At 42.4% G+C, this 21,544-nt stretch overlaps 1 protein-coding gene across 6 annotated transcripts in view; it reads right to left on the reverse strand.

Annotated features, from left to right (window-relative positions):
* The window catches only part of BRCA1 (BRCA1 DNA repair associated), a 477,104-nt gene that overhangs the window by 438,545 nt on the left and 17,015 nt on the right, over nucleotides 1-21,544 (reverse strand). The window contains exon 1 of one of the 6 annotated variants that reach the window (XM_069237764.1): nucleotides 8,402-8,423. The exons of the other annotated variants lie outside the window; for them this stretch is intronic. The gene's annotated coding sequence lies outside the window, so the exon portion shown is untranslated. Of the gene's footprint in view, nucleotides 1-8,401; nucleotides 8,424-21,544 lie in introns of those variants that run through there. 6 annotated transcript variants of the gene reach the window in all.

A 21,544-nucleotide genomic window follows, 5' to 3' on the forward strand; every position in this document is an offset into this window, starting at 1 on the left:
TGCTTGTATATTTCAGAGAAAGTTAATATTTGAAGAAGAGAAAACTTCCACGATTGTTGTTCTGCCCTTCGTTGCAACAATTTAAACGTTTAGGTCTGACTTGGCAGCGCAGCACTGGGCCCCGACTTGCTTGTCGATGCTTTAACACACATCTGGAGGAGGCTTTGCTGAGTATTATTCTCGCTCCTCATGATATTGGTGTATTTTTCCGTTTGCACTATGTGGTTCCCACTTTAATGCATTAGGGAATATTAACACCTAAAAGTACCCTCAACATTCAAACTTTTTCTCACATCCAATTTGTAATCTCACACATTCTATACACAAAGCATATTAGTGCCCCCCAGCCCCCCCCCCCCCACTCCGTGTAATAAGCATTTTTAATCAGGTTTTTCAGTACTTGACTGAAAGTTAGACAGTCCACTGACCATCTCATCATTTATTATCTCCTTGCCCTCGATAGGGACCCCACATTGTTTTAATGTACATGCACTCCCCACACTTCAAACATTTAGCATTACGCTCAACTACTTACCGGGGATCTAACTAACATTAGTTATCAACTAATTTACGGTACTCACTTTAGAATGGGGGACTGAGTCTCAATTGCTGGGAATCAAACAAGTGACCTTGGACACGCTGCGTATCTTCAGTGCCATCAGTTCAGCTCTAAGAAATATTCTTACTCATCTATCAGTCAGTTCGGGCTTCCTGAGTTAACTCTTCCACTAAATGCACCGCTGTCTGGTTTGGTCTGACGCATAAGCCAAATAATAGCCACCAGCACAATAATGGGCGACACTTTTGGCCAGCTCCTTCTACTTGGGGACATCATTGGGCTGAACAGTACCAGCAGACACCAGACACTCCCACCTGGGGTTTCATGTTCTAGATGTATTAATCACCCAACTTAGAGCTGTCAATTCAAGGCGGATGGCACAGTCAGCTGGTCGGGAATCGAACGCCAACTAGCTGGCACCCACCATTTTCTGAGGGGCGTGAAAAAGCTCTCTGAGCCATCCAAGTGGCATAGTAATCACCAGATCATTCTACCACGTGAACAAGCATTGGTGCATGAATACACGGAGATGTGGCGGTACCAAGTTTATGACATGAAAGCAGCGCAGTCTCCAGTCCACACTATCTGAATCCAACCCTTGTGCAATCAGCTTGCACTAAAAGAATCAATTATCATCAGTCTCGACCCCCTGGAGTGTTTCACACCACTCCTACTGCTTCTATGTGCTGTAAATTACGGACATAACTGTTATCCAAATTGGCAAGTATCAATTTATATACTTCAAAAAGATAAACTTTCAAGTTGAAACTGTTAGGATTTGCATTGTGATCTGCAAACCAGCACTTGGTTCACAGGTGAACATTGAACTCCATGATGGATGCTAGCCGTGTTCATCAGCTACCGCATTTAATGAACAATGATGTTTCCCTTTGTGGATTTTGCAGCTCTCACTCATGAAACCAACATTCAAACGAGTTAGATAGTAGTTACATTCTCTCTTGCAAGTATTCATTGGATACTAAACATATTCGAAGTTCCTGTGACATTAGGGGGAAACAAATTAGAATTATGTGCTACAGCAAGCAACTATAATCACTTTTCGCAGCCTCGCGCATAAGGGCTATGGTGTTATTTCCGTTCCATTTGTTCACCTGTAATAATAGTTGCTAAAAACAGTGGCGGTGCCTATTTACGTAAAACAATATTTGTACTGCACTGCATCAAGGTCTCCAACTTTAGTTCAATAATGCTACATAGAACACATATTCAAAGCCAGGCCTGTTGGCTTTGCTAATTTTGTTTCTGGTTTTAGGTAGTTGTGGGTAATTTTTCTGCTTCATTTCTTTCTCTGTGATAATTAACCCTGATATTTAACTGTATAAATCAACTCCACCGAGCAAGGCCTCTTGAACTAGAAATACAGTATGCCATGCCAGGTGTTTCTAGAAATGATGTGGATGTTAAAAAGACGTTTCTAGATTTTCTACAATTTCTTCTCAATTTAATTATTTTCTAAGATGATAAAGTTGGTAACGCCTCGCCCATCTAAGTGGCACTTCACATTTAATTAGTTGGCCGCGACATTGTAAACGTTAGGGCAAAAAAAAAAAAAAAAAAAATAAGATCTTTTTTTCATCCTCCGACTGAGTCTCCACTTAGATGCAAGTTCAGAAGACAACTTGTAGATTTCGCTTACAATGCAACGGGTCTCGCATTTATCCGAGTTAGAGCTATTAGCAGTTGTAAACTCCCAAACGGACTTTTCTTGCCTCATTAAGTGGAAAAAAATGAGCGCGATCACGCTGCTAAAAAAAAAAAAAAAAAATGGAAATAGAAACGGTCTCAGGGTCTATGTCATGCAAAGCGCTCGACTTCTGCCAAGCGAGATTGAGCCTTGAAAATAGAGAAAAAAGTAGTCCACAAACTGGACGGAAAACAGCGAGCCTCGCATGTTTTCTGTACTTGGTCGCTGCACTCGAGGAGGGCTAACCACCGGAAAAGGCATGACGTATGCATGCCTTCCACTAATGAAAAAAAGCAGTTTTTAAAAGTCAAGCCCACAAAACGATTTAAGACACTGACGTGACAAGGGCGGGGCTCCGGGCCCTTTTCTAACTACTACAGCGTCTTGCAAGCGATACGCATGCGCTAGCGCATGCTATGCAGGCTCGACCCTAAAAAGTGTCGGAACTGTGATGCTGCGCATAATTCGGGAATTGGGGGAGAACGAGTGACCGCGGGGACTGGGTCAAAGGTGTTGCTACAAAAACAAAATACTCTAACTTTTTTCAGCTTTTCACCTTCTTGTAACTACATATAAAATAATGCACAGCTTAAATGAAAAATAAATGCAAGTTAATCAGTGGGAAATGCACTATAGTACGTAATGAACCCTTGTTAGTAAAAGCACTGCAGAGGTCAGTTTGTAGCTAGAGAGTCACGAGCATTGACTACTGGTTGATGAAATGGAGAATAGTGACTTGTGCATGTTTAGTGCTACGAGGTCCCAGTGAGTGACAGAGAGCACTGTGAATATGCAAGTTATTATTTTAACCTTGTATTACTACCACTAGAACATATGCCACTCATATTATACAAGTGATTAAGATAAAAAGTGCTTCCAAAATATAGATTTTAGAAATGGGAGACTGAGTGCAGTGCAATTTTCTTTTATAACTGTCGTTAAAAAGCACCCACTTCACAGCTCAGCTGGTGACTCCTTTACAATACCACTCAAAAACAGTAAGGGTCCTATCACAAGTCTGGCGCTCTCAAGACCTCCAAACTTGCAGGGGTTGTCGGACTGCCGCAGCTGTGGCGGTCCGACCGCCACATTACAACACTGGCAGTTGGATCGCCAAAAGACCGATGTCTCCGCCAGTATCTCTGATCCCGACGGGATGACAGAGGTCGTTGCTGTAATCGGCCACGGCGGTGCTGAAGTCAGCGCTACCATGCTGATTACAACCATGTCCTCCGCCAGCTTCTTCATGGAAATTCAACCGCACTGAAAAGGCTGGCGGAGAACAGGTGCTATGGGGTGCGGGGGGGCGTGCACTGCCCACGACATGGTGCAAATTCCGAGGGTGCTAGGGATGTCCCCTGTGCAACGTCATTGGACTCGGCTCCATGTGGAGCAGAGTTCAATGTCGCCTCATGTTTACCACTGGGCTGAAGGTCTCCACCGGTGAGCCCAGTGGAAAACTCGTAATGAGGCCGGTGGGGAGCCCTCCAGCAACATGGTGGTCTCCTCATCGGGAGTTTGGCAGTCATGTTTTTCTGACCGCTAAACTCTTAACCAGCACCTAAATCTGTGTCATCAGGAAGCTTCAAGTAATTCCATTAATTAAAGCCAATATCTGCTTCCAAGCATCCTATACATTTGAAGATTGACCAGTTACACACACTTCTTTCAGGCAAGCAGGCACCCTAGTAAGAATGCTTGTTTAGCTATCTGTGCCTCCCTCGGTTTCACACAACAGGAAATTCCCTGCCTTACCCTTCAACTGAAGAATTGTAATGTCTGAATTAACTAGGACGGTTGCCTTTTCTCAAAAAGTATGGGAACTGTAATCAATTCTGGAACATAAGCAGTGTGGGAAGAGTAGTGTGTTGAGGCACCCCCGGCTTGGTCATTGTTTTGCTTTTCACTAATGACCGAGCTGAACTACTCATACACTGAAAAAAAAAATCTCTGGACTGCACTTCTTAGTCCAAAGAAGACATTTTATTATTTCACTACGCCAGGTTCCTAAAAGGAGATTAGCATGTTGAAAGCGCACGTTTAAAAATAGTCACAAGAATGAAATGAAAACATACTAAAATGATTCTCCACTGCAATATACACAGCAAATATATGTATCTATATTATAATGTAAAGCAAATAATTAATAAAATGCATCACCGTAGGGCCTGACAGGTGTTTCATCTTTCTCATGCCAGCAAGCCAATGACCCCGTTCGGCTGAGAGAAAGAGAGATCTACACCCTCATGGGAAATGTATATCAGGCATCCGACGTCTGAATCCTGATTGAGGCCACTCCATCTCTCACTGTTGCATTGGGTCTTTTTATAACTTAAAAAAAAACAAAGTAGCTTTCTGGAAAACACCCTCTTTTTGTGATTCAAACATGCTGGTTAGTTTAGTATGCTTTGAAAATAACACATTGGGGTTTGGCCACAATCCCAAGATGTCAAGTCAAAACAAGGCTCTTCCCTGCCGTCTGAGTACATCCTTATCAACCAAAGCTCTTGGTGAAAAAAAGCACAAAAACAAGACAGAATGCACAGTTTACAATGTGAAAAATTACAGGCAGCCTTTAATACGGCAGTGTCTAATGCTACGATAAAGTCAATAGGCAGAATTAATCTAAGGCTAAACTGAATACAAAATGTGGTCAGTAAGTGGTGAACATTGATATGATGGTGGACAGTTAAGCCAAGTGCAAAGTGGTGCAACACAAAGTCAGTGGTCAAAACACACATTTCACTACATTCCACCCTTTGACCAATGACTTTGTGTAAACTACAGATTGAAAATCAACTTCGCTCTTATTTTTTTCCCTTAAAAAAACACATTACAAACAAATCAGGTATGCATTGTACACAGCAACATAATGAAATGATAAAAGCAATCACTATGAAGCAATGGGAGTGGATTAACAATCTTATAAACAGTTAAACCAGACACACCTACAATGAAAAGACTGAAACTTATATATTCTGATTGGGATAAGTGTCTCTAGGATAGCAAGTTGGTATAGAATTAGATGGACATATCATGAGTCCTAATCCTGTAAAAGTACATGGTCCACCTGTAATATCTGCTGGAATATAAGTGTTCCCATACGAGAATAGTCAGCCAACTAGCAACTTTGCTTAATGAAACTGGCAGCAGTCATCAGGTGACAACAAGCCATGGGTTAGTTCGAGGAAAAATGTAATCAAACAGGTTGACAGAACATTCATGGTACTCTGCATTGTTCCCATGCGAAAGTTTGATCTGTGAAGCACAATTAGCGCTAAATGGATTCATAAGTTTTGTACTTTAAAAGCAGCAGGTGCATTTCAGAATGGTTGATCAATCAGGTTCAAGTTGGTGGTGCTGTCCCTTTCCCGACCCCACATACAAACGCCCGAAGGGAGACAACACAGAATACTCATGGTCAGTGGCAAGTCGTAGTATGATCTGTAAAAGAAATAAGTATGATTTTTCTTGCAAATAACATTTGTCATCTGAAATGTGCTCCCCTTTTTCCTTTCCTTGTTTTATAATCAGCAAAACATTATTGGGGCCCTTGACTATAATTTCTGCAGGTTCTGGAGGGCTATTTGGGGATACAACCCACACCTTAGCACTGGGGTTTTTAATCAGCTGAACCATAACTTCCCTTTCCTTGCACTGCTAGAAGGGCTGGGACAGTCCCCTTCCTCACCAATCCTCCATACACTGAAATTATGACAAGTTGGGCAATTCGGTCTCCAATCGGTCTTAATAATACAGCTTCTCCACTATTTAACAGAATAGCTTTGATTTCTATCTGTCCTGGTAACATTCCTTTCCCCAACTGACCTTTGACTGTTTGTGGGACAGATCTCTGTTGTGTGTGCTGGCAAATAGGACATTGCAAAATCACAGTTTTTAATCAAATCTAGGGGAATGTGCATCCCTCTAATCTCTGCCCACCTGTAAGTGGCTTTTTCTCCCGGGTGTCCACATGTCTGGTGCGCCCATTTAGCCATCCCCATTAAGTCAGAATTCTGAGTTGATACTTCTGCCTCTGAAATTTTGGCTTTGTTGTCTGCAAGAGAATTGAACCAGCGTTCTAGTGAGTCAATGGGACAGTGAGCATCTATGACCGTACTCTGTTCTAACATTTACCAAATTTCCTGCCACAACTCTTTGCACCACCCACACCTCCTTTGTGTGAATGAACCAGTTATGTGCATGCCATGTGGAAAGCCAAGGGGCTAACCCATTGGCAGTGGACCAAGAATCAGTGTAAATATGGAAGTCCCAAGCAGCTCTTGCTTTACAGCTTGATACACAGCATACAACTCTGCATATTGGCTACTTTTTCCTTCTCCTGTAGTGGTCAACAACTGGTTGGTAACTGGATTGTATGACACTGCGTTTCAATGTCTTTTGGTACCCATGTATTTGGATGAACCATCAGTGAACCATACATGTTTCCTACCCTCAGGGGACAAGTATTCAAATGGCGCCCCCCCCCTATCTTTCTAGTGACTCTGTGGTACCTCCTTCACCCTCTCCTCATCCTGTACAGGGGCTTGTGGCACATGTTCACGTAGGGCTGCAGGGCCTTCCGGTCCTACTAGAGTCCGGTCTTGTATGTACCATTTCCAGCATATGATGCTAGCCTCTTGTGCATGTCCTATACGGTGAGATTTAGGTGAACTCATCACCACTGCATGATTGGTATTTCAGGTCTCAGAATTACATTATAACCTAGTGTTATTTGCTCATTATCCACTAGAGTCTAATAACAGACCAAAAGCTGTTTTTCAAATGGAGTATAGCACTCCCCAGAATCAGGTAGTTGTCTAGTCCAAAACCTCAAGGGCACCCTCGTCCTACCTTGTTTTTGCCACATACTCCAATTCGCATGTCTCTCTCTTGCACTGGCCACAAATCTAAGGCCTGTTGAATTATTTCATTTGCTAAATCAAAAGCATACTGCTGCTCTTCACTCCATTCAAACTCATGTTTTTTCTAGTTACTTTGTGCCAAATGGTTAAGATTTTACTCAGATGAGGGTCATGCTGTTTCCAAAAATCAAACATTCCCATGAAACTCTGTGTCTCTTGCTTAGTGCGAGGAGTAGCAAACTCCAAAATCTTTTGTTTTACCTGTAACAACATATCTCTATGTCCTGGATTCCACTGAATTCCTAGAAACTGCACATTTTGCAACAGTCTCTGTGTCTTGTCTGAATTCATTGTACACATCGTACTCTGCAAAAGTTCTGTAAATATATCGGTAAGATTCTCTACTTCTTGCTGGGTGTAATCTTTTAAAGAATGCATTTCACCTCCTGCCAAAAACTGTGGGCTACTCTGTATTTTTCAGCCAAATATTGGCAGCGCACAAACTACATTCTGCTCATGCAGCTCACACTGGCCCCCACCTTTTCTAATCTCCTCATTACTGGAATGTGAAAAGTCAAATTCCCCTATGACAGCTTGAAATAACTTATAATTTTTTGTCTTAAGTTGTTCTGTCAGTTTCTTATTTTCATATTCTAATTGTTTACATCTCTCATGCAATTTTCTGTAAGCAGACAAAAGTATCCAAACCCTCCTGTCAAGAACAAAAAGGATATCATTCAGTTAAAAAAGCACCTTTTCTAAACATGTAAAAACATTCAATAATTTTGTTTTATACAAGCACCCATCCCAAAATTTAGAAAGTCCTGATAAACAAGAAAACACATTTACCAAGACACCATAAGGCATTTTAATTTCACGTGCATTTTCAAACATGCTTTGCGGTGCTTCCTTTAACTCTGTTAATAAAAACATATTTACACTTTTAAATCGTACACTCTCAGCCTCCAACCTCTCTTTTAGACTGTACGATCTACGTTAAAATGTTTTGCTTTTCACTAATGACCAAGCTGGACTACTCATACACTGACAAAAAAAATCTCTGGAAAGCACTTCTTAGTCCAAAGAAGACATTTTATTATTTCACTAAGCCAGGTTCCTAAAACGAGATTAGCATGTTGAAAGCACACGTTTAAAAATAGTCACAAAAATTAAATGAAAACATACCAGAATGATTCCTCCACTGCAATATACACAGCAAATATATGTATCTATATTATAATGTAAAGCAAATAATTAATAAAAATGCATCACCGTAGGGCCTGTTAGGTGCTTCATCTTTCTCATGCCAGCAAGCCGATGACCCCGTTCGACTGGGAGAAAGATCTCCACCCTCACGGGAAATCTATACCAGGCATCCGACGTCTGAATCCTGATTGAGGCCACTCAATCTCTCACTGTTGCACTGGGGTCTTTTTATATCTTAAAAAAAACAAAGGAGCTTTCTGGAAAAACCCTCCTTTTGTGATTCAAACATGCTGGCTAGTTTAGTTATGCTTTGAAAATAACATGTTGGGGTTTGGCCACAATCCCAAGATGTCAAGTCAAACCAAGGCAGTTCCCTGCCGAACGAGTACATCATTATCAACCAAAGCCTTTAGTGAGAAAATGCACGAAAACAAGACAGAATGCAGTTTACAATGTGGAAAATTACGGGCAGCCTTTAACATGGCACTGTCTAATGCTACAGTAAAGTTAATAGGCAGAATGAATCTAAGGTTAAACTGAATACAAAACGTGGTCTGTAACCGGTGAATACTGATGTGACGGTGGGCAGCTAAGCCAAGTGCAAAGTGGTGCAACACGAAGTCAGTGGTCAAAAAACAGCTCACTACAGTCAACCATCATAAACCACGCACACACACCCTAATTTCATTTCAGTTTACGCTTTGGAAACTATTTGTGTTTTTTTTGGGCAGTGGAATGTCTTCTGGAATTGTGATTCATGATTCTGCCCAGAATGATGATAAAGTGGAAGTTGACGCCACAAGAGCTTTTTTTGTGGTGCGTGTGTTCAGACTTCTCAATTTCAGTCCACACTGAGGGCACTTTGGGTACCGATATGGATTACTACATATACTTCACCGGCCATCAGAGGGTGACCAGATGTACTCGCCCAGCCACTATTTGTTGTGCTTTGCTAAGGCAGTAACATATAAACAAGCCTATTAGCTCAGCATCAAGTCCCTTCATTTAGTATTTTATACAATTTGGGATAGTTTGTTTTGCATCTAGGAAGATTAAGCTCATTTATGTGCCTGTAAAATACTTTAAGATGCACTGTTAGTTATTAAACCTTTCTCTGAGCCATATTTTAGGCTTGTAAAGGAGGGATGACTATCAGTAGGAATGACTGCCTCAAATTTTCATTGGTCACTGTCCACCTAGAACCTACATTCAGGATTAAGAACGCGCATGGGGAAAAATGCAGTGAAAAACTTACTGCAGCAGAAAGGCACACTGCACGGCAGTATATACAATTAAAAACTGAAACAAAAAACTGGCAGGTTTTTTACTTTGTTATTCTTATTTGCAGAGCCTAGTTTTGCAGCCACGAGGGAGATGGGTGTCTTTCATCACCATCAAAGCCTTGAATCCGGCTACTTCCATCTACTCAACTGAAAATCGACACAAAGGCAACCCTACTCAGGAAGAACCAAGGCCCTGACAATATTCTAAACAACAATGGTCCCTACTGGAATTATATATGTATATCTGATATGGTCAATGCACAATCACAAAAAATTAAAGTTTTGTCAGAATGCAGATAAAGTTTACACATGGAACTAAATCACAAATGATACAGTACATACATATTGTTATTTTTCAGATGTGTGTCAAAAGGTGCATAGTATCCCACTGTAAAAAGGAAACAAAAGAGAACACATCTATTCATAGAAAAAAGAGAAAAAGTAAATCAAAATAGGCTTCTATAATTACACCAAACGACTTAGAGTACAATACACATAAATAATCAAGCAATCAAGCCCCTTCAGTATCTCAGGGGTTCGAGTCACATGGCTTGTTTGACACTGTTGACATCTTTTCGACACTCTTATGAGTTATGGGGTCTCATCAAGACCAAGACATAAAGGGGGCACCTGAAAATACAAAAAAATAGAAAACGTTCCTCAGTGAAGAAATGAGCCGAAGATGCCCAAAGAATGGAATGCAATGTATAGGTGATGTACCAAACTGATAAAAGTAAGAAAACATGAAAAGAAGTTGCACCCCACCACAAGTGCTCGACAAACGAAAGTACTTACAGGGGGAACTCTGTCAGGAAACTGGGTATAAACACAATGAGATAAGAATAAATTAAAGGCTGTAACATAGGCCACTGGTAATGATAAAGTCCAGTCAACAAAAATAAACAATAGATAGCCACCAAAAACAAATGAAGAAAACTCACCCCCTCGCCAAATTATCCTGTATAAATAATGTAAGTCCCAGAATGGAAAGGGACATTAAGCGTTAGCAATCTGAAGCCAAAAATACGCCCAGGCTCATGGATGAATAACATAGAAAGCGCAGGCTGCAGAATGCAACCTCACTTGATACAACAGGAGCTGAAAGGGAGTGCACAGCATCTCCTTCTTGAGGAATAGGGATGGTTGATCAAACCAAGGATCTGAGAGCAAGAGCTCAAATCTATGGTGGCCCAGGGGTGGGCGGCAAAACTGTGTTGTCATGGGAACATTGGCAATGCTGCAGCAATCCAAGACTGTGTTGAGTATGGTGAGGCAAGCGGAGAGCTTGTCTAACAAAAGCTTATATATATACACATATATATAAAAAAAAAAAAAAACACACACACACATACACACACACACACACAAAAAATCAGCAGATGTCAAACATTAAACCAATAGCTGCTGGCAACACCCTCCCCCCATGCTGAGCCCTTTTTTGGCTATTTGGGGTAGTTCACGCTTAAGCCTTCATAGCTTTTTATCCTCATAAGCTATCCACACCAAATTTTCGTCCTTTTTTTTTCAACATCTTTGTTGGGTTCCCTGGAGGAGACCAATAAATTAGCCAAAATACAGCTAAAATTTTGTTTTTGTTTTTCAGAAAAATTGGGAAAAAGGGCTGCAGAAGAAAGCATGTGTTTTTTCCCCTGAAAACGGCATCAACAAAGATTTTGTGGTGCACAAAAATCACCATCTTCCCAGCTTTTAGGAACAGGCAGACTTGAATCAGAAAACCAAATTTTTCAACACAATTTTGGCATTTTACTGGGACATACCCCATTTTTACTATTTTTTGTGCTTTCAGCCTTCTTCCAGTTAGTGAAACCAAAGTTTCTGAAAAGTACACAAAATTCTGAATTCAGCAAGGGGTCAATTGTGTAGATCCTTCAAGGTCCCACAGAAAATAACAGCTAAAATAAAAAAAAAAATTAAAATTGAGGTGAAAAAAATAGCCATTTCTCTCCACGTTTTCTTCTGTAACTTTTTCCAGGAATGACAGATTTTTTAAAGCAATATATTTTTACATCTGCTGGACTCTTCTTGTTGCAGGGATATGTAGGGCTTGCAAGTTTATCAAAAACCCTAGGTTTTTGAGCCAATAAATGAGCTTCACCTTGCAATGGGTTTTTGTTGTATACCGGATACACAGCAATTCATTTGCTGAGATATAAAGAGTGAAAAATAGGTATCAAGAAAACCTTTGTATTTCCAAAATGGGCACAAGATAAGGTGTTGAGAAGCAGTGGTTATTTGCACATCTCTAAATTCCGGGGTCCCCATACTAGCATGTGAATTACAGGACATTTCTCAAATAGACATAATTTTCTTAAACACTGTCCTACATTTGGAAGGAAAAAATTTAGAGAACGACAAGGGACAATAACACATGTTTTCTATTCTGTCTTCCCCAAAGTCTCCTGATAGAAATGGTACCTAACTTGTGTGGGTAGGGCTACTGCCGGCGACAGGATTCGCAACATGGACACATCACATTTTTACATTGAAATCTCATGTGTTTTTTGGAAAGTGCCTAGCTGTGGATTTTGGCCTCTAGCTCAGCTGGCACCTAGGGAAATGTTAGAAATGGGGTAACCTACTAAAACTGTGCATTTTTTAAAACTAGACACCTAGGGTAGTCCAGGATGGGGTGATTTGTGGGGCTCTCACCGGGTTGTGTTACCCAGAATCCTTTGCAAACCTCAAGATTTGGCAAAAGAAAAAACACTTTTCCCTCAGATTTCGGTGATGGAAAGTTTTGGAATCTGAGAGGAGCCACAAATTTCCTTCCACCCAGCATTCCCCCAAGTCTACCAATAAAAATGGTACATCACTTGTGTGGGTAGGCCCAGTGCCCGTGTCAGGAATGGATCACACAACGGTCAATGTTCGTCCTTACATGAGGGCAACTGTTGACCCTGGGGTGATCCATTCCTGACGCAAGCACAGGCACTCAAGTAGAGAAACACTGGGTGATAGGAATTTTGTGGATCCCAGCATATTCGTGTAGTTTGTGTGACAGAAATGCAAGAAAAAAAATTAGAGTTTTTTTCCAACATTTAACCTTTGCAGAGTATTCTGAGTAAGAAAACTTTGGGCAATCCACACAAATCACACCTCAGTGGACTCCCCCAGTGTCTGGATTTGGTAGGTTTCCCTATACAGCCGCCAATCCCGGGACCAAAAACGCAGGTGCCTGCCTTACAAAACCAGGGTGTTTTGTGATAGATCATTTTGAGGTCTCCACAATACGAATTGTGCGGTGGAATTTGGCACTGAACTAAATTGGGCCACTCCCAAGAGAGCACTCTCTCTGTGCTTGCCCCCACATGCACCTACTCTCTGAGTTGGGCTAACCCGCTATTGTCCCGCTGCACAGACTGCGCTTACAAAAGAACAGCAGGACTGTCCTCATCACCTCCCTCAGAATCACTGGAAGAGGAGTTGTCGGAAAAATCACTCCCAGAGTCTGCAGCATTGTCCTATCCCTCAGATGCTGTCTCAGTCTCTGATCCTACATCAGAGCTATCCTCTATAACCCAAGTTAGGGCTAGAGCAGCAGTCATGTGGTGGGTGGTGGTATGCAACAGAAAAGGTCAGTCACCTTACCTTCACTTCTTCCCTCAATCAGCACGTTCTCTCAAGACACAATGTTACTTCACCTTCTCACATACCAATCACCACAGTCCTTAGGGCCTCTGGCACCCAGTCCAACAATCATTATTGGTGCTCCCACTCCCATGACCACCTCCTCGGATTCCCTCACTACCACCCAGCAAAAGTGCCCTTCATCTCTCCATAGCCCCTCTCGCACATACATTTCATTTGTATTATAGCGCAGTTAATGGCTGGCTTTACTAATCCACTCCGCGATTTACATAAAATACAGATTTGGTCTTTGCAGTAGGCAGATAAACCTTCTGCGCTGCTTTATGGCATCAAAACTGCCACTAGACAAAAGTCAGATCCTTGTGTAGGAGAATCATGATCACAAGTTACTTGACTTTTTTTATTGCTGCCTAAACGCTACAGTTGAAATGCGTCAGTTGTAGTATGTGAATTACTTTGAAGACACAAGCTGCAACAGCAACAGAACTGATGCGAATATTATGCTTTGAAGGAGCAACACACGACTCTACGTCACTGTCTGTAAAATTAGAATTTTTTGCATCAAACCATCTAGAAAACTATAATTCTATTAAAATTATTGAGGCATAGTTTTGTCCTTCCCTTAATTAAGGGGCTGGCATTTTTTTTCCGGTATCGAAGCATAAAGTTAAATCTGGAGACTGACCAAGGTTTCATGAACTATGGGTCTTGTTTAATGCATGTTTCATGATGAGGCTTAAAAGAAGCACAACACTGAGCCATTTGGAAATTAAGGCCTCATCATCAAGCAATTAAGTGATATGCATGCACATATTCAGCTCTATTAGGTGTCACATCTTGTGTTAGACTAATGCATTACTGGAATTTTCAGCATCATTGTAAGGTCCCTGAATACGCGCACAAATCAGCTGTGGTAGAGCTCGACTTACCGTTCGGGTGATATGTGATAGGGTTGCTTTTTTTCTTCAACTTTGCTTCCCTCAGATTCTAGCATATCCCCCTACTGGTACCTTTAGATATTCAAGAATGTGGCTACAGCCATTCTGACAACCCAACCTCCAGGAGAGTGCTTGAAATCATAACTGAAAAATGACCACCTTGTCAGACTCATACTAGCACAGTGGTTGGCCTTTTTATCTCCGGCACGGACCATTACTTATGTGCTGCCTGTAGCTGACTTAGAGTGACCTGTGTAATCAGGTTGCCCAGAAGGAAAGATCACTGTAAAAGGGCCCCACCAGCCCAAGATGGCCACAGTGGGGCTGACATGGATCAGATCTCAAAGTTTGTTCACTTTACCCGCAGCAAAAAGCTAGAAAGTACCACGACTGCAAGGGGCATCAGGCAGAAGCTTCAGTACAACACCCAGTAAGACAAAAGAAAACACCTGAATTACTATAATAGGAGTGTACAATGATAGTGACTATAACAGGTGAGAGGGGTTCTCTCGATTTGCAGTGCTTCAGATGTGTCATTGTTACATTCAAGCCAAGTTCTGCTCAGCTTGGTTGCCAAGTTCATTAAGGAAAAAGGGTGCACAGCTCTCTGCAATTACACTTATGGTGTATACTCTACATGCAATCCAGCCTCATATGACATGCATACATGTACTTACATTTGCAACAGTGACAAGGTCTAAGCAAATAATGAAAGCACTGTTGGGACTATAACTGAGCTTTGTTAAAAAACCCAAATGTTGTTTACTACTACAAGATTCAAATGCTACAGAATTGGAGGTCTGGCCTTATTTCCCTTGGTTCACAACTTTGGAACAATCTTCACCTTAAAAGTCAAATGTATCTCTTCCCACTCGAAGTTTAAGAAAGCGTTAAAGACTTGTCTCTTCTGCTAGATTTATTGACCCTATCATATCCTATCGTATAGATAATATCCCTTTGTTGGCAATTGTGTGCTTAATAAATACATAAACCGAACTCAAAAACATGTTTGCCAAACAGCCTCTTCAGAGACTACTGTAATTTGCATACTGAGGAAAACCTGTGGCATATATCTCAATTGTCTTTGCAAAATGGGCACTAAAAAAAATAAAGAAATAAAGGAAAAACTTGAGCTACTGGATCAGTCCCTGAGATTGCAAATTGGGACAATTTGGAAGCAATCTTAATCAGCAAGACTTTTTTTGTGCCTTTCCAGGGAAACAGCCACTTTGGCATAATCAGCAAAACACAACGATCACTGGGCCCAGTTAGGCAAGGCAGCCTATTGAATCTCTAGATTCCATGACTTGTTCTGCAAGTTCTAAAACTTTAGTAAATTGTTCGACATCTAAAAAGGTGTCCTGTCAGGGGCTCGAGGCCTTCCCAACGTCAATCTTTGGACCACAGAACCGAATCACCTTTTGTTTCATTCAACCATGAAATTCTTTAGAATAAAGACATTTCTAGCTAGTGCATAATTAATATTCAATTCTATTAAGGACACGGAGGAGAGGATTATGCTTCTCTTTCTTTACTGAGCTATAAACAGAAGCCAATCAAAAACATTTAAATACAAAACTACTTTTCCCAAGATCCCCAGTAGTCCATACTGCGATCCAATCATGTCTGCTCCATGTATACATGTCCCCGAAATCACAGTCCTTCCTCTTTCTCTGCAAATAATTGAGAACATATCAATCGGACTCCTCAGAAACTGGGATTCAAATTACGTTCTTTCACGAAGAACTCTAAACTGCCACATGCCAACTGGGCTTGAGACGTTGACACAAAACCATTCTTCCTGGATCCCTTGTGATTATTCATGTACCCTTGTTATGAGAACCTAAGGGCCCAGAAAAATATGCAAATAATACCCATCCTATTCCAATAAATCAAACAGGCGGGGATGTGAAACAATATCATAATAGCATTTAGCATATACGTTATTATCTAGAATAACAGAATTACAAATCAAATTCACCTTATGGGTGGGATAATTCTCGCCTCCGTGTCCTTAATAGAATTTTAAATTATTTATGCACTGTCTAGATTTTTTTTTATTCTATGTCAGGACCGGAGGCTTCGGATTATGCTAGTTTAAAGCTGATCCACTACCGCAGGCACCACATCAACAAATAGGTTTATGATAAAATACCTTGAAAGTACAATCCGAAGACCAGTCGGCCGGGGCCATTATGTCCTTTAAACAAGAACCTGTACAAAAAGCTTTAGATGCCATGGCTCCACGAACAGAATGTGCCCAGAACCTACAAATATCTATCCCAACTCCCCCCCCATAACCAGCTGACCTATCTGGTCAAGGTAGCCACAGGTACTGGACCAAGGGGACTCTGTAAAGAAATGAGCAATTGCCCCTGCACATCTCTACGAATCTCACAAGTGCGATCCTCAGAAGCTTTCAAACATTTTAACATGCATAATATCTGATTATGGGGAAAAGCTGGATAAGAAATGCACTGAGATGCAGTCTTTGTACGTCTAGAAACAGTGAAAGAAACTCCTGAAGGAGTAAATATTCTAACTGCTAAGTCTAGAGCATGTACATCTGAAGCACGACAACATGAAATCAGAGAAAGGAGAAAAGTGAGCTTTGCTGATAACTGCTAACGCGAAAGATCCTCGATACAAGGCCAGGCTCTCCAAAAAATGCAACACGACGTCCACATCCCATAATGAAGAATACTTAGACTGTGGGGTCTTGACCATCCTGATACCTCGTAGAAGCTTGCAGATTAGCAGATGATCGCCTACTGGTTTGCTTTCCAGATGAGGATGTCCCGCAGTAACCGCGGACCTGAAGTTATTAATGATTCTGTAAACCAAACCCTGGGATGCCAACTTTGAAAGAAAATTGACAATCATACTTATGTGCACTCCCATGGGATCAATACGTTGTTCACTGCACCAAACAACCGATTGCCTCCAGGAAGATTTGTAGCTTTATGTGTGGAAGGGGTCCAAGATTGGGATAAGAAAAACATTGTGTTCTCTGAAACTCCCGGCACTTGCCTGCGTCTTCAGGAAGTCTCCACGCCATGAGCGACAACTGCCCTGCAATTATCAAAGGATGAGGCAGTCCCACCAAATCCAGAAGTAGAGATGGGCTGAGTGGGCTCTGAATCAACTGAGCGCTCGACAGTGACATCGCCACTGAAAACCATGGCTGACCCTTCCAGAGAGGCCTCACCAAGATGATCTCTGCTGTCTGCCTCCTCACCTGAGAGAGTACTCTCAGAATCATGGAGAACAGGGGAAATGCACAGAGAAGACCCGTCGTCCACGACTGAAGGAAGGCATCCGATCCTGCTGCTAGTGGTTCCAGTCTCCAACTGAAAAATCGTGGCAGCTGAGAATTCAGTCTCGACGCAAAGAGGTCTATCGAACAAGGACCCCACCAGTGCACCAGGCTATGAAACACTTGTGGATTGAGTTTCCAATCTCTGCTATCCCTCAAGAAACAAGAGTTCCAGTTTGCCACTGTTTTGGCACGTCCCGAAATATACTCCGCTGTCACCGAAATATGGTGTTGGAGACAAAAACTGCAACATTCTTTGGCAATCTCCACTAGAACTCGCAACTTGGTCCCTCCTAGGCGATTTCTGTACCATACTGCTGAGATGTTGTCCATGCAAAGCAGATACAACTAGCCTTGCAGGGAGAGAGAGATTGAACCGCAAACACCCCTGCTAGAAGCTCCAGATAATTAATATGGAGACTCAGCTCCTCCAAGGACCACCATCCCTGTCTCCACTGACTGGCAACACGCACCCCAGCCCCATCAGCTGGCATCCAATACTATTAGTATCTCCAGAACTGATATGAAAATGGCCCTGCCATTCCACGCATCCATGTGATCCAACCACCAGGTTGCCTCTGCCCAGGCCTTGTCCGATAACAGTATCTATTCCGAATAGGATAGCCCATTGTGAAGATGCAAAATCTTCAAACGCTGAAGGGCCCGATAATGAAGAGGACCCGGGAGAAAAGATTGCCTGAATAGGAGGAGGACAACAGACCCCCACCAGTCGTATAAAGGTCTTCAATGATATAGTCAAGAGAGGCAATGGCTCTCCTCAACTCTTTCTGAATAGAGTTCTGTTTTGTCAGGGGTAGCAGCAGTTGGCCTTTGATAGAATCTACCCGGAAGCCTAAAAATGATATGGTTTGTGACAGAGTCAAGATCGATTTGTCTGAGTTTATCAGAAAACCCAGATCTTGTAGCATCTGGATGGTCTATGACAGATGCTGCAAGACTGACTCTTGACTTTGAACAATGGTCAGAATATCTTTGAGATGAATAATGAGGTGGATGCCTCTTTCCAGAGGAACTGCACTACTGGGCGCTAGAGCTTGGTGAAACACCAAGAGACCATAGAAACACCAAAGGGGAGAATGGTGAATATATACCATTGGACTCGCCAACATAACTGAAGATACCGACAGTGAGAGACGTAAATGGGAACGGTTAGATAAGCGTCTTTGAGATCTAGACGCACCAGATAGTCGCCCTCTTGCAAGAGACCCATTAACAGATGGATACCCTCCATCTTGAAATAGCAGTACACTATCCAAGAGTTAAAATCCCTCAGAGTGAGAACTAAGCGGGATCCCCTGACTTTTTTCTGCACCAAAAAGGCCGCACTGACATACCCTGAGGGGTGTTGGCTCGTCCTGATTATCACCTGCTTGCGAAGAAGCGCACCAATCTCAACGTCTACGAAAGTGCTCTGTTTAGGAAACATGAATGGGACCTGGAGAAGAACTCTGCTGTGGGAAGGAGTAAAACCCTAGTCTGTACCCTTGAACGGTCTGTAAAATCCATAGGTCCTGAGAAACGCATTCCTAGGCCAGGAGATGCCAATTTATCCTCCCATGCTCCCCCAGAACCACCCCTGAAAAGGGGACTATTCTCACCTGATGGCATACCATCTGCTACGTTGAAACCAGCTTGGTTGTTGCCTCTAAAGCCACAACCCCGACCTCTCCGGGATCGGGTAGGATAGAATTTGGACATGGTGTAGTTTTTACCTCGACCCCATTGGGGGTATCCTCCTGAGGCCTGATAAAATCCACGGCCTGGCGCTCAGCCCCTATACCGGTCGCTCCTGACAAAAAGGCCCCCACTGAACATCTTTTTCATGGATGACTGGGCCTTGTCCAACGCGGAGAAGATGGCCACGTAATTCCCTAAGTCTTTCACAAATTTGACTCCAAGTAACATTCTGTTTGCTAGGGTTCCATCCTCATTTGGAGCAAATTCTGCCAACTTTGGGTCAATGCACATCAAGAAAGACTTCCTACACTCGGTAGACATAGCGCAGTTGGCAATGCCCAAGAGACATATGGCTCATTGCGCCAATTGTAACACTGTTTCAGGATCCAGTTGGGAATTGGATTCCTTGGCTTGCATCACGAGCTCCATGATCTTTGTAAATAGGACTGAAAATGTCCAGGAGTTTGTCCTCATATCCTTTCTACGCGCTGTCCAGCTTCTTGGCAAATCTTTTGATGAACGTTGCCATATTAGGATCCAATTCAGGTATGTCCTCCATCTCCAGAGGAAGGTGAGGGAACGTAGGGTGTTGGGTACGGTCCAGTCAAACCCTTTCCTCAATCTGTCCTGTAAGTCGTGTGCTACCTCCACGCTTTGGACCCACTCGGTGGAGTGTGGGTGTATAATATTCTTCGGGTCAAAAAAGCAAGGTACTCTGTACTTGAGGGTCATCCTTCAGATTGCGGTTTTTATACTTACCCGAAGGCTTGGGTTCATGTTGTGCCCAATTAGAATCAGATGAATTAGATTAGTAAGGGGGAGAGGCGCCTCTGCTGTTTGCACAGAGGGAACAGAAAAAGATTCAGTGGAGCCCAGTGATGCGAAAGGCCTGTATTCATGATCTTTAAGAACTGACGCAGCCATGTGTGCAAGAATCTCGGCCAACAAGGCCAATCCTAATGCGACTCTCTGGGCAATGCCCAAATCAGATGTATGGTCGACTTCGATCGCAGTCTCGGGAGGGACTCTTCCTCTCAATGCTCGATGACCAGATCTCATAAGTAGTTGAGTAAAAGGCTTCAGGACCTTGATGAGTCCTGAACATGGTTCCCCATGGCATCCACTAACCTCTCCTCCATATGATGTTCATACGGTACCTCAGGTAACTCCGATAGTATACGTCCTCTTCGTCATAGTACGCTATGGTTAGTTAGTGCGCAAGAGGTATGAAGGAATCCGGGGGAGAGAGGGAGGAGGGACAGCCCTAGAAGGCTATAAAAACCAAGTTCTCTAAAAAGGTGTGATACACACAACTGCAGTCAGCCAACTCAGATCTGGGGGGAACACCTGCAAGTCAACCCTTTGGGCAAAGCCCTACAACATTTAATCAGCCTGTCAGGCATTCCAGGGGTTAATTATGTAGAGTCAGCACTCAGGCCCATCCGACAATTGAGGCACGGAGAAAACGTGTCCGCGACGATAGACACTGAAAGGGGACTGCAGTCCTCTATACCCAGCGGTCGCTTATCTGGCACCCGCTCAGGCTGTCGTGCACTTTATTAGGAAGGGCAAAGCCCTTAACGTTTATGCGTCCATCGGGCGTTAGTCAAGAAATTGCCAATGAGTCAACGAGTGAACACCGGCAAGCGTGTAGCAAGAGTCAATCGCATACAAAAAAACATATCGGACTAGGCACTGCAACGTGCTGGTTATTAATATCCCCACTCCCGCTCCACGGCTGTTCCAAAAAAGAGAGTATTCATCGGAATACCATAGAAAGTAAATACTGCATGAAATAACATCACAACAATTGTATCATGTATATATCGAACACAATAATAAACATATTGGGATCTAAACATCTCTGGCTGCAAGCAGCAAAGAAAGAGGAAGGACTGTAATTTCAGTGACACACATACATGGAGCAGACATATGATTCGATAGCAGTATGGACCACTGGGGATCTTGGGAAAAGTAGTTTTGTGTTTAAAGGTATTTTTAATTGCCTGCTGTTTATATCTCAGTAAAGAGAGAGAAGCATAATCCAAAGTCTCCGGTCCTGACATAGAATGAAATAAACAGGCCCATGGAGATGCGAAGATTCAAACCCTTATCCTTTGGACTGAAAGTCTTACTTTTTAACCATTTAGACCACCTTTTTAACCAAAAGACCACATTTTAACCAATAGTCCACAAGTGGTCCTGCCACTTTTGGACAAAAGGTAACCATTCTAAGATCTATTACCAGGGCAGTTGTAGAATCGGGGTGTTGCATAAGGGATAGATCTAACAAAGTGTTACCATTGGGATATCAAACAACAGACACTAGTTCTGGGATACTTCTGACTTGAAGAACCAGGTCAGT

The sequence above is a fragment of the Pleurodeles waltl genome, chromosome 6, assembly GCF_031143425.1.
Source record: "Pleurodeles waltl isolate 20211129_DDA chromosome 6, aPleWal1.hap1.20221129, whole genome shotgun sequence".
NCBI classification, from domain to species: Eukaryota; Metazoa; Chordata; class Amphibia; order Caudata; family Salamandridae; genus Pleurodeles; species Pleurodeles waltl.